Source organism: Chlorocebus sabaeus, chromosome X (assembly GCF_047675955.1).
Source record: "Chlorocebus sabaeus isolate Y175 chromosome X, mChlSab1.0.hap1, whole genome shotgun sequence".
NCBI lineage: Eukaryota > Metazoa > Chordata > Mammalia > Primates > Cercopithecidae > Chlorocebus > Chlorocebus sabaeus.
Window position 1 is genome coordinate 61,798,335 of NC_132933.1, and position 15,691 is coordinate 61,814,025.

Consider the following 15,691-nt stretch of genomic DNA (forward strand, 5'->3'; position numbering starts at 1 on the left):
CCTTCCTTCCTTCCTTCCTTCCTTCCTTCCTTCCTTCCTTCCTTCCTTCCTTCCTTCCTTTCTTCCTTTCCTTCCTTCCTTCCCTCCTTCCCTCTCTGCCTCCCTTCCTCCCTCTTTACCTCCCTCCTTCCTTCCCTCCTTCCTTCCTTCCCGCCTGCCTGCCTTCCTTCCTTCCTCGCTTCATTCCTTCCTCGCTTCATTCCCCTCCCTTCCTTCCTTTCTTCCTTCCTTTCTTCCTTTCTTTCTTCACTCCTTCCGTTTTGACTGCCTGCCCGCCTTCCTTCCTTCCTTCCTTCTTTCCTTCCTTCCTTCCTTCCTTCTTTCCTTTCTAAGCACCCTCTGTGTACTGAGCCAGAAAGAATGTGTATGAGTCCATGTATACTAACCCGTATATAAATATATGCATCTGTAGTTATTTCTGCATTTATATATTCGTATATACATTAACATAAACATTGATATTTCTCAGCAAGTTATGCCCCACAAGGTTTATTCTTGCTTTCCTTGTTTATTGTATCCAGTCAAAACACTGGTTGTCAAAGTTACTTAGGTTTGTTATTTTTCTTTTCAAACCCTTCTGTGAAGTTATGTTATACATTTATAATACAGTTGGGTTCATTTTTCTTGTCTGCAATCCATCTTGGGATTTCCTCACATCCTGTTTTTGTTTTTTGCAATTTCCATATGGTAAAGTTTATCTTTTGGATTGTACAGTTCTATGAGTTTTGAAAAATGCTTAGTCATGTATCCACCACCGTAGTACCATACAAAACAGCTCCATCTTCCTAAAATGTTCCTGTGTGGCCTCTTTGTAGCCAAGTAATCTTCCTTCCCATAATCCTTTGGCAACTACAGATCTGTTTTTCATTCCTGTAGTTTTGTCTTTACCCAAATGCTTTTCAAATGTAATAATACAATACTTAGCAAAATGTATATTAGATTTAGCCACACTGTTGTGTGAATCAACTGTTGATTCATTTTTCTTGCTAAGTATTATTACATTCTATTGCTATATTACAGCTTGTTTACACATTCACCTGTTGAAGGATTTCTTGGTTCTTGTTTTTGTGATTGTAAAAGAAAGTGCTATAAACATGTATCTACAAGCTTTTAGTAAATATGAGTTTCCAGTTATTTTTGTTAAATATCTAAAAGTGGAATTACTGGATCATATGATAAATGTTTGTATACATTTGTAAAAATTGCCAAACCATTTTCAGAGGTGGCTGAACAATTTTGCATACCATCTAGCAACTAATTAAAGTTGCTGTTAACCTGCATCATTGCCAGAATTTTATCTTATCAGGTGTGTGTGTGATTGTTTTGTTGCCATTTTAATACTTGTGTAGTACATTGTGGTTTTAAGTTGCATTCCCCTAATAACTAATGATGTTGAATATTTTTTTTTTTTCATATGGTGTCACGTATCTATTTTGGGGAAGTGACTTTTTAGACTTAAAAAAATTATTAAATTTATTAAAATTTATTAATTTTGTTACTTTTTTCCTTATTGTTGACTTTTGAGTGTTATTTATATATTGTACATGTGAGACTTTATTGGATATATGATTTTAATTTGCAAATATTTCCTCTTAGTGTGTGTGTTACCTTTTCATTCTCCATAGTGTCTCTTACAGGACAAAGTATTCAAATATTGATAAAGTTTAATTTAACATTTTTAAAGAAGTAGATCATGCTTTGCATTTTATATTTAAGTCTTACTGTTAAACTAAAGATTATGTAGATTGTCTCATGTTTTCTTTTAAAAGTTTTATAGTTTTGTTATACATTATTGTAAATGACATATTTTCAGTTAATTTTTGGATAATGTATCAGGTATATGCTGTGGTTTATTATTTTGCATATGGATTTATAGTTGATATGGCAATATTTGTTGAAAAAAATCCTTTATTGAATTATTGAATCTTTGTAAAAAGCAACAATAAACTATATTCATATAGGCCTATTTCTCAGCTGTCTATTCTATTCTGTTGATGTATATGCTTATCTTTCTTTCCAATACCACACTGTTTTAATTATTATAGTTTTATAATAAGTCCTGAAGTGGGACAGTGGGAGCCCTTTAGCTTTTTTCTTCTTTTTCTGAATTGTTTTAGCTATTATAGTATACTTGTTTTGCCATATATATTTTAGAATTAGCTTCTGATATCTGAATAAAAGCTTGCTGGGATTATGATAGGAATATCATTAAGTGCAGATAGCAAATGAGAAGTAATGGACATCTTAACAATATTGCATCTTCTAATTCACGAATGAAGAAAATATCTTTTTCATCTCTATTGATTTAGATATTTGATTTCTTTCATTAGTGTTTTGTAAGTTTCAGTACAGACATTCTTCACATATTGTTTTAAATTTATACCCAAGTATTTAATTTTATTTAGTGCTATTGTAACTGATATCATTTAAAAACTTCAAATTTCAACTATTAATTGCTGTAATATAATAATATGATTGATTTCTGTATATTTTCCTTGTATTATGAGACATTGTTAAGTTCACTTATGAGAGCTAAAAACTTTTTGTACATTTCGTATGTTGACTGTCATGTCCTCTGAAACTAGAGGCAGTTTTGTTTCTTACTATATACTCTATATATCAATTCTTTCTTTATTTTGTCTTATTTTGCAGGCTAAGATCCCCAGTGTGATGCTAATAGGAGTAGTGAAAGCAGATATTTGTCTTGACCCTGATATTACAATAGCATTCATTCTTTCACCATTATGTGTAGGTGTTAGATGTAGATATGTTAAATGTTATTTAATAGGCTGTTCCCTTCTCATTGCATTTAACTTTAAGTGAAAACTTAATCTGTATAAACTTTCATCTTCTGCTCAAACTAAATAATTTTCTGTTTAATTTGCTATGCTTATACTTATGTAGTACATTGTGGTTTTAATTTGCATTTCCCTAATACCTAACGGTGTTGAGCATTTTTTTCATATGTTTCCACATATCTCTATTTATTAAGTAGAATAACATAATCTACTTAATAAAAAGCATCTGATAAAAACCATAGCACCAAGGAATACAACTCTTTATATGCAGTTTCTGTTTAGGAAGTTATGATTTAGGGTTAAGGCCTTAAGATATACCATTTCACACCAGTTAGAATGGTGATCATTAAAAAGTCAAGAAACAACAGATGCTGGAGAGCATATGGAGAAATAGGAACGCTTTTACATTGTTGGTGGGAGTGTAAATTAGTTCAACCTTTGTGAAAGACAGTGTGGCAACTCCTTAAGTATCTAGAACTAGAAATACCATTTGACCCAGCAATCCCATTACTGGGTATATACCCAAAGGATTAAAAATCATTCTGCTATAAAGACACATGCACATGTATGTATATTGCAGCACTGTTCACAATAGCAAAGTCTTGAAACCAACCCAAATGCCCATCAATGATAGACTGGATAAAGAAAATGTGGCACATATACACCATGGAATACTATGCAGCCATAAAAAACGATGAGTTCATGTCCTTTGCAGGGACATGGATAAAACTGGAAACCATCATTCTCAGCAAAGTAACACAAGAAGAGAAAAGCAAACACCATATGTTCTCACTCATAAGTGGGAATTGAACGATGAGATCATGGACACAGGAAGGAGAACATCACACACTGGGGCCTGTTGGGGGGTTGGGGACTGGGGGATAGATAGCATTAGGAGAAATACCTAATGTAGATGACGAGTTAATGGGTGCAGCAAACCAACATGGTACATGTATACCTATGTTTCAAACTCACATGTTGTGCACATGTACCCCAGAACTTAAAATATAATACTAAAAAATAAAAAATAAAAGATATACCATCTCCTACAATTTACTCAGAACTTTTAGTCTGAGTACACATTGCTTCCTACACATTTTATTTATGTATTTATTTATCTTTCCTATGTGTAGCTTTCTGTTTTTTAAATATAACTGGTTAAAATTGTCAAGTATTGATATTTGATCAGAGAATCTAGAAGTAGAGATGAAAAAGAACTATTGAGTCTCATTCCACTGTGGAGATGCATTGACCACCCAACAAACTGTGTTTCATCAACATAAAGTTATAGTTGGGTCTATTAGTCCCTGCAGAAAGAATGCCAGAGGGGCTTTTCTTATTTAGAAAAAAATATTTTTTTTTCACATGTGTTACTGTTTCATGCTATCATGATTTTGCAGTTCAGAGGTAAATTGAAAAGAATGATAAATTATTTAGCAAATGTTTATTTTCAGGATAATTTCTTTTAATATATTTCATTGTAAAGAAGTCATTAAGACTATCACAGAAAGTTTCAACTTCTCTATTACATGAATTTATTATTACTTGGGGTTTAGAAAAATCTCAAACAGAACAATCTCTGCAGGCAGGTTTGTAAGAAACTAATGAATAGAAATGCATGAAGCAAATAAATGGAAGTAAGGGTAGGTCAGAGATGTTTGTGAGAGAAATGACATCTAGAATGAGCTGAAGTAGACAGAACCTTTTAGTTATCTCAAGGTCAATTGATCTTTATGAAATGTTTGCGATGTGAAACTTTATTTGAAAATACAGTTCTCCAATTCACAAGAAGGAATAACTTTAGGTTTAGGCTAAGTGGCTGAGTTATAAGACCAAGTGTACCAATGGCAAGTAAATAAATCTGCAGTTCTAGAATGTGGTCAGATCAGTTTACCATATGTATTTACATAGTTTGACAGACTACAGATGCATCTCCTGGTAGAAACCTTTTACCCAAATCCAGACAAACAATAGGAAGCAGATACATGCATTGTATAGTCAGTTTACCACAGGACCACTGACTAGACATTGATCAAGACCATTTCTTTCTTCTTGCCTGTGACTTCATAATAGTCACACAACTTAATTCATATGTTATAATACTCAAATACACAAAGTGGAAAGGCAAGTTCAATTATTTTCTTATTGTCCATAGGATTTGAAAGCATTCAAGATCCTTTATGTGTTACTACTCTATAAGTTAACAATGGCACTGGTGAAATGTATATGGCCAATTAGGGAGCTATAGCCAGTTACATGAAAGCATATCCTCACTGTTCTGTGTGTAACAAGGCTACGATGTGAATAAAGATGCTTTCAGAATGCCCGAAATGCCTCCCAGCTCTCTTCTTTTTCATGCTTAATACCACAACCTTTTTCCCAGTTAACAACTCAATGTTAAATGTGTATTATATGTATATACATACATAATTGTTCTCATTTGGTAAAAGCATTATATTTTCTTTTCTTTTTAACTAGCACAAAACAACCATGTATAATCTTAAAATCCTACTTGTTACACCTCTATTTAGTTTTATAACTTTTTTCTGTAGGAAAAGGCATTTTTTTTTTTTTGAAAAATAAGACATATGATGGTAGACAGTAAATTGCTTTAGCCTAGAAAACAAAACTAAAATGATGAATTTCTAAAGGAATTTTTAGAACTGTATGAAATTTGGTTTCATACAAGAAACTGTCTTTGAATCAAAAGATCAAAAAAATCTTCCATGGGAGATATAATCAGTGCACTGACAGCTTTGATATATAGCAACTGAATTATTAGTCTATCAGATGAACTAAATGTGTAAGCATTACTACCTTTGTAATACAATGGTAAAAATCTAGTTTATGCTCATTAGAGAAATGCAAGTCAAAAGCACAATGAGATACTATCTCACACCAGTTAGAATGGAGATCATTAAAAAGTCAGGAAACAACAGACGCTGGAGAGAATGTGGAGAAACAGGAACACTTTTACACTGTTGGTGGGAGTGTAAATTAGTTCAACCATTGTGGAAGACAGTGTGGCAATTCCTCACGGATCTAGAACCAGAAATACCGCTTGACCCAGTAATCCCATTACTGGGGATATACCCAAAGGATTAAAAATCATTCCACTATAAAGACACATGCACACGTATGTTCATTTCAGCACTATTTACAATAGCAAAGACTTAGAACCAACCCAAATGCCCATCAATGTTAAACTGGATAAAGAAAATGTGGCACATATACACCATGGAATACTACGCAGCCCTAAAAAAGGATGAGTTTATGTCCTCATGATGAAGCATGGATGAAGCTGGAAACCATGATTCTCAGCAAACTGACACAGGAACAGAAAACCAAACACCTCATGTTCTCGCTCACAAGTGGGAGTTGAACAATCAGAACACATGGACACAGGGAGGGGAAAATCACACACCAGGCCTGTCGGTGGGTGGGGGTCTAGGGGAGGGAGAGCATTAAGAGGAACACCTAATATAGATGATGGGTTGATGGGTGCAGCAAACTACCAAGGCACGTGTATACCTATGTAACAAACCTGCATGTTCTGCACATGTATCCCAGAACTTAAAGTAAAATTAAAAAAAAAAAAAAAAAAACCTGTTAAATTGGACAGATTAAAGATCTATTTTTATAAATATGCAGCTTAAATTAACTTATTTAAATAAAAAACCCTGGTGTTCTTCCAGTCTTCAAAGCCACATCAATTGGATATAGAGAATAAAGGAGAATAAATAGTAAAATATGATTCTCAGATTTTGACTTAGTTTAACTTGAGCGTGGTATTGACAAAAATAGTAGATTAAGGTATGATAATTTTGTATAAGTGTATGTGTGTGTGTGTGTGTGTGTGTGTCCATCCATGCCTGTGTTTATAAAGGAAGTATAATGAATTTAGTTTGTTACGCGAAAGTCTGAGGCAACTTTTCCAAATTGAAGTGAAGTAACTAATGCTTTTAGTTCTGACTTATGCTTCTCAAGACATCTGCATAGACATAATGGTTGAAGTGGTGAAGTAGCTGCCAAATTTATAGTTTGCTGTTTACAAATATTTAAGTATATATGAATTCAAACACACCTGCAGAAATTCCTGAAATGAATGCTGTTCCTATTTGTTCTAGATTTTTTGTTACCCGTGTTGAAGTTTTTTTGGGTGGTTTTTTTTTTTTTTTTTTTTTTTTTTTTTTTTTTTTTTTTTTTTTGGCCTTTGGCAGATGCCCCGGATCCAGATTTTTTTTTTTTTTCCTGCACCTCCACCTCCATTAAAATGCATAAAACCAAAGTTTTAGTCACTCAGTGCTTAGATGCCAATTTGTCATTTAACAAACAAACTCATGCTGTGATAGCTCCCTGGTTACTATTTGGATTTTAACAAGTACAGCACATCCCAGAAATTATACCCTTTAACCCTGCAATGCTATTTCAATGAAATTTCAGACGTTACTGCAGACAAATTAGAATAAGGGATACATTTGATCAAAATAATTTATTATCTATCAAATTATACCTAGCGACAGCTATTTATTCAACCTACTTTAACACGGTGACCAGGAAGAATATCTAATATATTTCATATAGTTAAATAACCAATTGCACTTCAATCTGCTCACCTGTGAAAGGCGGGTAACATTAGTGTCTATATCATAACTTTGCTGTAAAGGTGAAGTGAAGTAATACAAACAAAAAGGTTAGTGCCTTAAACAAGGTAAGTACTTGACACATATCAACTATTATTTTGTACAGGATGGGGATATTGTTAAAAAATGTATGTGAAAAGAAAAAGCATGCCTCAAAGTAAAATCACATTAAATAGTAGAACATTTCATTTTATGCGTGATGAGTTGACAAGCTAATATAGAAAAAGACCTTACCTAGTTTGATTTTTATATAAGCTCAAAGTTATTCTAAAATTGTGTAATTTTTGTTTTTTGCTATGTAATCCTTAAAAAGTAGTTTAAAGAAAACATACCGGCTTTTTAGTAGATGATGCAAAAATTGAATGCAAGGTAGATTTTCAGTTAGGAGAGCTTCAGATATGCAGCCTACTCATTTATGTTTGTATATTTTTACCTGTCTTTTTCTTATTTTTTGGTTCAAATATTTTTTCCAGTGTACATAACAGGGTGTCTATTCTGTACCTCATAAATAAAAGACTGCCACAAATAATTAAGTGTACATTTTAGAGTTAATTTCCCATTTCAAGTATATATGGTCAGCTGTTGGTGGTGACATTTGTCTCATTTTACGAAATGAAAAAGCAAATTGAAGCAATTTTGTGAAAACTTTTAGTCCCTTTAAAATATTTCTAATAACTTGGTACTACTAAGAGTGTGGAATTATGAAACAACCTTTTCTTTCTTCAGATAATTATGTTCACATTTGACTAGACAGATGGAACAGACACGTTTAGGGGTAGGATCAGAATTTTTGAAGTGAGACTGCCAGGTAGTCATGGTTTCGACTTTGTATATTTGACTCCAAGACATGAACTTCTTATACCTCTGATTAATGGAGATTTTCTTCAGTCTCTTAATTCCCCAAATGAGTAGCTCAAAATTTATTTCTCTTTTGATTCAGGATTTAATTGCAATTGAAGAAAATGCATAGATGAAGCGGCTATGATGTAAAAGGTAAAATATTTATGTCCATTTCTTTATCATAGTATTTAAATACTACTTATTCCAAATAAGAAAGCTAAAAATACATAATTAAGAAAATCTGATCTCTCTGGAAACTATTCTGGCATTCCTCACTTACCATCTACTAAAATTAATCTTTGGAATTAGAGGGAGCACAAAATTACTTAGGATGGCTATCAAAAAAAGATGATATTTCCATAACATAGTTTTTATGTTTAATGCATTTGATATTCCTAAAATCATTCAGAATATTGAACAATCTAATATCTTTGATAAATCTAATATTGATAAATCAGACAGATGGGCAATCCAAATATATTAAGCTTTAACCATTCAGAATAACAATTGCCATTTTAAACTACTTTTTATGGATTACATAGCAAAAAACAGAAACTATGCAAATTTAGAATAACTTTGAGCTAATATAAAAATCAAACTAGGTAAGATCTTTTCCTATATTAACATGTCAGCTCATCATGCATAAAATGAAATGTTCTACTATTTAATATGATTTTACTCTGGGGCATGCTATTTTCTTTTCACATACACTTTTTAACAACAACCCCATCTTGTACAAAATCATAGTTGATAAGTGTCAAGTACTTACCTTGTTTAAGGCACTAACCTTTTTGTATGTACTTCCTCACTTCACCTTCACAGCAACATTATGATATGGACACTAATGTTATCTGCATTTCACAAGTGAGCAAATTGAAGCGCAAAGAGGTTAAGCAATTTAACTAACATGTAGTTGTATATATAAGGGAGTGTTTTGAAAGGTTAATCTGCAAGTGAGTTGTTTGGCAGATTAAGATACATATTTAAATTAGAGATTGGTCTTTTGGTGCAAATGAATTTGCTTTTTTGTGTGTTCGGGGATACATCTCCTATCTTTCCCACTTTTTCAACATCTGAATTTTACAAATACTGCTGATATCACTGTATTTAAAGGTTGGAATCACTTTTTAAATTTATTTGTTTTATAGACTAAATATTTCTTTTCCCCATACTCCTTATCAGTCCTACTATTCCAGAGAAATTGACTTTCTATATCTGTTTCTTATACTGGTAACCATTAATCTCTTTGTAAATGATAACATGCCTGAAATATTCAATTGACTTCACCATGATTCAATTATTTGTTTTCAATAATAAGAGCTTTGTATTTGAACATACAGCCATCAGAAAGAGTTGTTTCTTTATTTGGAGCCTGTAGCTTGTTTGTATGCTATGTATTAATTGTAGTGCTTTATCTAGTACAAAGACACAGTTTCTTCAGAATACATTTTTCTATGATGATGCAAATATCGTTTTGTTCTGGAGAAAAGGAAGCAACTGGCACGCTCACAAGGATTCTCAATTCAAGTTAGATAACCCATATTCCATTTTGTGTGTGGCAAGTTTACAAAAGTTGAGAAACCGTAGTTATCAAAGGCTTCATTCAAGAGAACTTCTACTCAAGTGTGGAAAGCACTAATCATACTAGGAGGAGAATCCCTCAGAGTAGAAACAACTGAAAAGTTCACTTAAAGCTCTTCATCTTCTGAGAACAGACTCTCAGGAAGAGTATTTCTTTCTATTGCTTTAGCAATCTCTCAGCAAATTTAACACCCTAAAATAGATTTTACATATTTAAAAGTTCACCTTGGATTATCTAAGAAAGACTATTGAAATGTATACATTTTTCATTGTAAGTGTCTTCTGAGGGGAAAAAAAATGGTAAGAGCTTTTCGTAAAAGTAGGGGCTTCAGACTCATTACACATGATACTTTTCTACTTTCCTGTTTTAACCATAAACACAAAACACAGCATCTATATCCACATCATGGTTATAAACAAGTGTCATCTTTGCTACTAATGTTTTTGATGTTTTAGATGATTTAACCCAACTTGCTTGATTGGACCATCCCTTTAGACACAATTTATTTGGGCAGAATGAGTATTTAAGACATCAAAAATTATTTACTGTATCATATTACTCGTTGTCTCTTACTCCCTTTCCTTTTGTCATATTTCTGCTTCCTCCAATTTCGGTTTCATATTTTATACGAACTGATTAATAGTTGCACACTCTGGTGCAAAATGTTATCCAGAAATGCTGCTGTTTCCTCTGGCAAAAACTTCAAAACATCGACCCTTTATATTTAGCGATTACAACATACATATTTATAAACGGCCCAGACTGACCTCTGCCTCTGCATGCTGGAATTTCTGCACAGAGTCTCTGCTTATGGAGACTAGGAAAGTGGGTGATTGGCAGGACTTCTCTCTGTGATTGCATTAGCATGGCCCCATTGCCATTTGCGAGTTTTACAAGCAGACCTAAGCTGAAAAAGGAATACAAGTTTGATAGAATAAATAATTGTCCAGAAGTGAGTTCTCATAGATACGGGGCATACTCACAGTATTTTATGAACTTTTGATTGTTCTATGATCATTCTACAAATGTAATGAATTTTAGAATCTGAAAATACAATACTGCCAATGTTGTCACTTTTATTCTTGTTTCCTGGGAACCTTTTAATCTTTAGGCCTCCCAAATCTCTAGCATTGCTCATGCAAGCTACTTGAATTGTCTTAATAATTCTCATATACAAACTTACAATAATTGAATCTCTTTTTTGGTTTAAGCATGATAAATTCTTCTCTTTATACATTCTACCTTTAGATGATAGGCAGGTAAGTTTTGGCATTGGTAACTTATACACCATGAAAATGATCACCGTGTCTGGGAATTTGTTCATTTAAAAACCAATTTGAGGAACAATTAGCTTTCTATTTTACTACTCTTAACAATGAATTAAATTTATGATTATATTTTTTATATTCAAAAATTTTGATCTGCTTAAAATAATTAAAATCTTGCTTTCTAAAAAATGTAATTAAAAAAACTATAATGCTATCTTTAACATTTTGTCAATTGTTTATATTTAGACTCAATCATAAGCGGAAATAATGCCTTTGTAATTTTTTTAGCCAGCAAAAAGTTTGGATTCATAATTATTTTTAGGCATATCTGGTGCTGTCAGTTTAAATGCCAAATACTAGATTACTGCAGCGGAAATGAACAAAAGCAATCATTGACAACTTTGGTGAGAGGTCCTTCTCCCTCATAGCAAACACCTGCTGCTGTCTCTAAATGTCATCTTCTTCTCAGTTTAGGCCACCTACTGTGCTTCCCAAATGACACCTCTCCCTCAGCAGTCAGCCACCTGCAGCTTGTACCAACTGCCTCTTTTACGTTGTTCTCCTCCTCAGAGAAGCTACTTGCTGGGAAAAACAAAAAACACAAAAAAACGGAGGGCGTACTTTTTTGGCTAGTGCATTCCCTGCTTGGGTAAAGATGTAACTGCTGGCATTTAGTCACTGCATAATATTTTTATACTCAATGAATTAACTGTTTTGTCAAAAATAATGCTTATAGGCATATCTAATACTTCATTTTAATAGAAAAATTCCACGTTTTGTTTAGCAACTTTTCAAAATAAACTTTTATGGTTGATTGGCCAAGAAACAAAATTCTATGCATTGGAAGTTCATGAGTATTTAGATGTAGTTTGGAAACAGAAGACACCAGTATTGATATTACATTTATTCAGAATTAGGTTTCAACAGAAACTTTTAGTTACATTTCTAGTTTAATTCACAGATGAAAATGTTCATTCAGTTAGACTGAGAAAAGCAAAGAGTTGACTCAACAAAGAGATTTATCTAATTAAATTCTGGGGCAAGTATGCTAGCGCTTTGCTTGTATTTCTAGATTCGTAATACAATGCCACATATGTATTATATTAATGTAACTTACAGTTTTTTAAACTCAATTAAATAGCTAAGTATATTTGCTTATCAAGTAGTGAATGAACTACTCAGAGGAAGACACACTTCGGCAGTTATTTTACCTCCTTTGTCCTGTTGTTAGTAGTGATGAATCTGTACAAGTCTGCAGCAATTCGATTCTTGCCTCCTTGGAGAAAATAATTTGGCTGAGGTGCATAAAGCAGAAAGAGAGGCTGAGGCAAGTTTTAGAGCAGGAGTGAAAGTTTATTTTAAAAGTTTTAGAGCAGGAACAAAAGGAAGGAAAGTACACTTGGAAAAGGGCCAAGGCCAAGCTGGCGACTTGATAGATCAAAGAGTCTCATCTGACCCTGGACCTGGTGGGTTTTTGTTGTTGTTGCTGTTTGTTTTTTTGGAGCCTCGCTCTGTCGCCCAGGCTGGAGTGCAGTGACGCAATCTCAGCTCACTGCAAGCTCCGCCTCCCGGGTTCAAGCAATTCTCCTGCCTCAGCCTCCCAAGTAACTGGGACTACAGGCGCCCGCCACCACGCCCGGCTAATTTTTTTTGTGTGTGTATATGTGTGTGTGTGTGTATATATATACACATACATATACATACATATATATACACACATATATGTATATAAATATATATTATATATACATATATAAATATATATTAATATACACATATGTATATATGTGTGTGTATGTGTGTGTGTGTGTGTGTGTATATATATATATATTTTTTTTTAGTAGAGAGGGCGTTTCACCGTGTCGCCCAGGCAGTCTAGAACTCCTGAGCTCAGGTAATGCACCCGCCTCACAAAGTGCTAGGATTACAGGCGTGAGCCACCGCGCCCGGCAGACTTGGTGCTTTTATACATCGGCATGGTTCCAAGGTTTCCGATTCTTCTCCCTTGATTTTTCCAGCATGTGGGCTGTCCACATGCACAGCAGCCTGCCAGCACTCGAGAGGGGCTGCATGCACCCTGTGTTTACTGAAGCTGTGCAGATGCTCATTTGAGGTGTTTTTTCCTCACCAGTCGAATGTTCCTAGAGGAAGGTCATATGCCAGTTAAACTCTGCCATTTTGCGTCTTAGTGCTGTGCTTGAGCTCACTTGCACAACTCCCGAGATTTTATCAGGAGGTTGCTGATAGCAGTTTCAGGTGTTTTCTGTTAGGAGCCCGCCGTTCCTTGGTGCCGGCTGTGACCAATTATTATTTTAGAGAGACAGTTTAACAACTACCTGACCATTATCTAATGGTTGACTGACATTCCTGGGGGGCCGTCTTCTGTCCTGCTTATGTCTGTCTACCTACTTTAATACTGTGCATAACATTTTAAAACAGATAAAGATGTTATGCATATATATATATATTTAACTTAATAAAGTGATGGAACATAAGAGCTATTTAATAATTCTTTTCTCAAGGTACTTACTGTTCTGTTAACAATTCTGGTTCTTTTCTAGAACTCGGGGCTGTTAAAGAAATTTATTAGTTATTTTAAGATTAAAATATTAATATAGATTTTATACTCCTTACCAGTTATTTGATTTCATGCTGAGCATTATCAATCCAAGCCATACATTAATACATGCTCTGGAGGTTGTGGGTCAAAAGATGAACAGATCTAAAACAATTATCTAGGCCCCAAGGTATTCTATACGTCTGCTTAGATAATGTACAGAGACATTCCAGCTGGATGAATTAGTTCTAACGTCTTCTTTGAGCATTTAAATTTACTTGGCAATGACACAATCCTCTGTTGAGTTTTCCCAGAGTGGTCATGGGCCAGAACAAGGTCCCACGTTTCCCTACCACTAGATTAATTCTGCAATTTAGGATTTCCCATGAACTGCTCATGGCATTAAGAGTTTGTCCTTAGGATGGTTAGAAAGCCTTAGTCTGTTTTAAGTGGCTCCTCCCTTGAGATTTATTGGGGTCTTAAGCTAAAAGTTCAGTGGAACATATCAACTATGAAGTAGACTATAGCATTTAACAGTGTACAGCAGTTACATAGTAGACAAAATGTTTTATCATCTGCATGGTGAAAGAGTGAGTACACCAGAATATATACATATATATATATATATGTTGTTTTTTTTTTTTTTTTTTTTTTTGAGATAGAGTCTCACTCTGTTGCCCAGGCTGGAGTGCAGTGGGCCAATCTCGGCTCACTGCAACCTCTGCCTCCCAGGTTCAAGTGATCCTCCTGCCTCAGCCTCCTGAGTAGCTGGGATTACAGGCACGCACCACCACACCTGGATAATTTTTGTATTTTTAGTAGAGACGGGGTTTCACCGTGTTGGCCAGGCTGGTCTTGAACTACTGACTTCGTGATCCACCCACCTCAGCCTCCCAAAGTGCTTGGATTACAGCGTGAGTCACCGCACCCTGCCTAATTTTTGTATTTTTAGTGGAGACAGGGTTTGCCATGTTGTCCAGGCTGGTCTTGAACTCCTGACCTTAGGTTATCTGCCCACCTTGGCCTCCCAAAGTGCTGGGATTACAGGAGTGAGACACCTTGCCCAGCCTCAGAATACTTTTTATCTACAGGTTATACAGAAAAATCTGGGGACTCCAGTGTTTTATTTGCCTCATTAATCTAGTTTTCAACCTAATATAATGATATTGTTAAAAAAAAAAAAAAAAAAAAACCTTGGAAGTAATCTGTAAGACAATTGTAAGGCTCCAGGTATACTGTGGATTTAATGATTAAAATCTTTGGTTGGAAACTTGTCACAGGATTCATTTTATGATGAAAGAAGACACTAAAGTTCTGTTTTGACTTTGAGTATAGGGAGTCATGAAAAATGTGTCTGTAAAGGGTGATTAGACACTGGAATGGGGTTCCAAAGGTGACTTCTGAATATTCTTTTCTGTGTGCCTATCAAACTAGAACAGATGACAGCCATCTATCTAGATGACTTATACACAAAACTGTCTTAATAGTCTTATGTTGAACCCACAGATAATACTATAGTGTCAGTGTAATTGCATAAAATTAAAAATAAGAAAAATGACAGGTAGAACTGATAATACATATAGGTAGCTAGTTGCAATGAGGAGAAAAAAGTGTTTTTTTTAATATATTAAGAAGTATCTGTCCCTCAAATTTTTAGGAAAAGCCCCTGAGCTCCAATGAAATACTAAGTTTGAAGCATGCTTTCCTGTACACAGTTCCTTTGGAGGAAGTGGAAATTAATTTTCTAACCATAGCCAAATTTGAGTGAGTTTGCAGATGAGTTGTCTCCAGGCTACCTGTGGATAAAATGATTTTCAGAACTTCTAAAAAATGTATTTCAGTAATATACCACCGTGGAAACTAGTAATAATAGTAACTTATCTTAATCCTCTAACATCAGAATTCCACTGAGCCTGTGTTCTTTGCTATCCTTTGCTTACTTCAAAGCTGGAGTCACCAATATAACAATACCATTTTGTTTTTCATGATGGAAAAATTTTAAA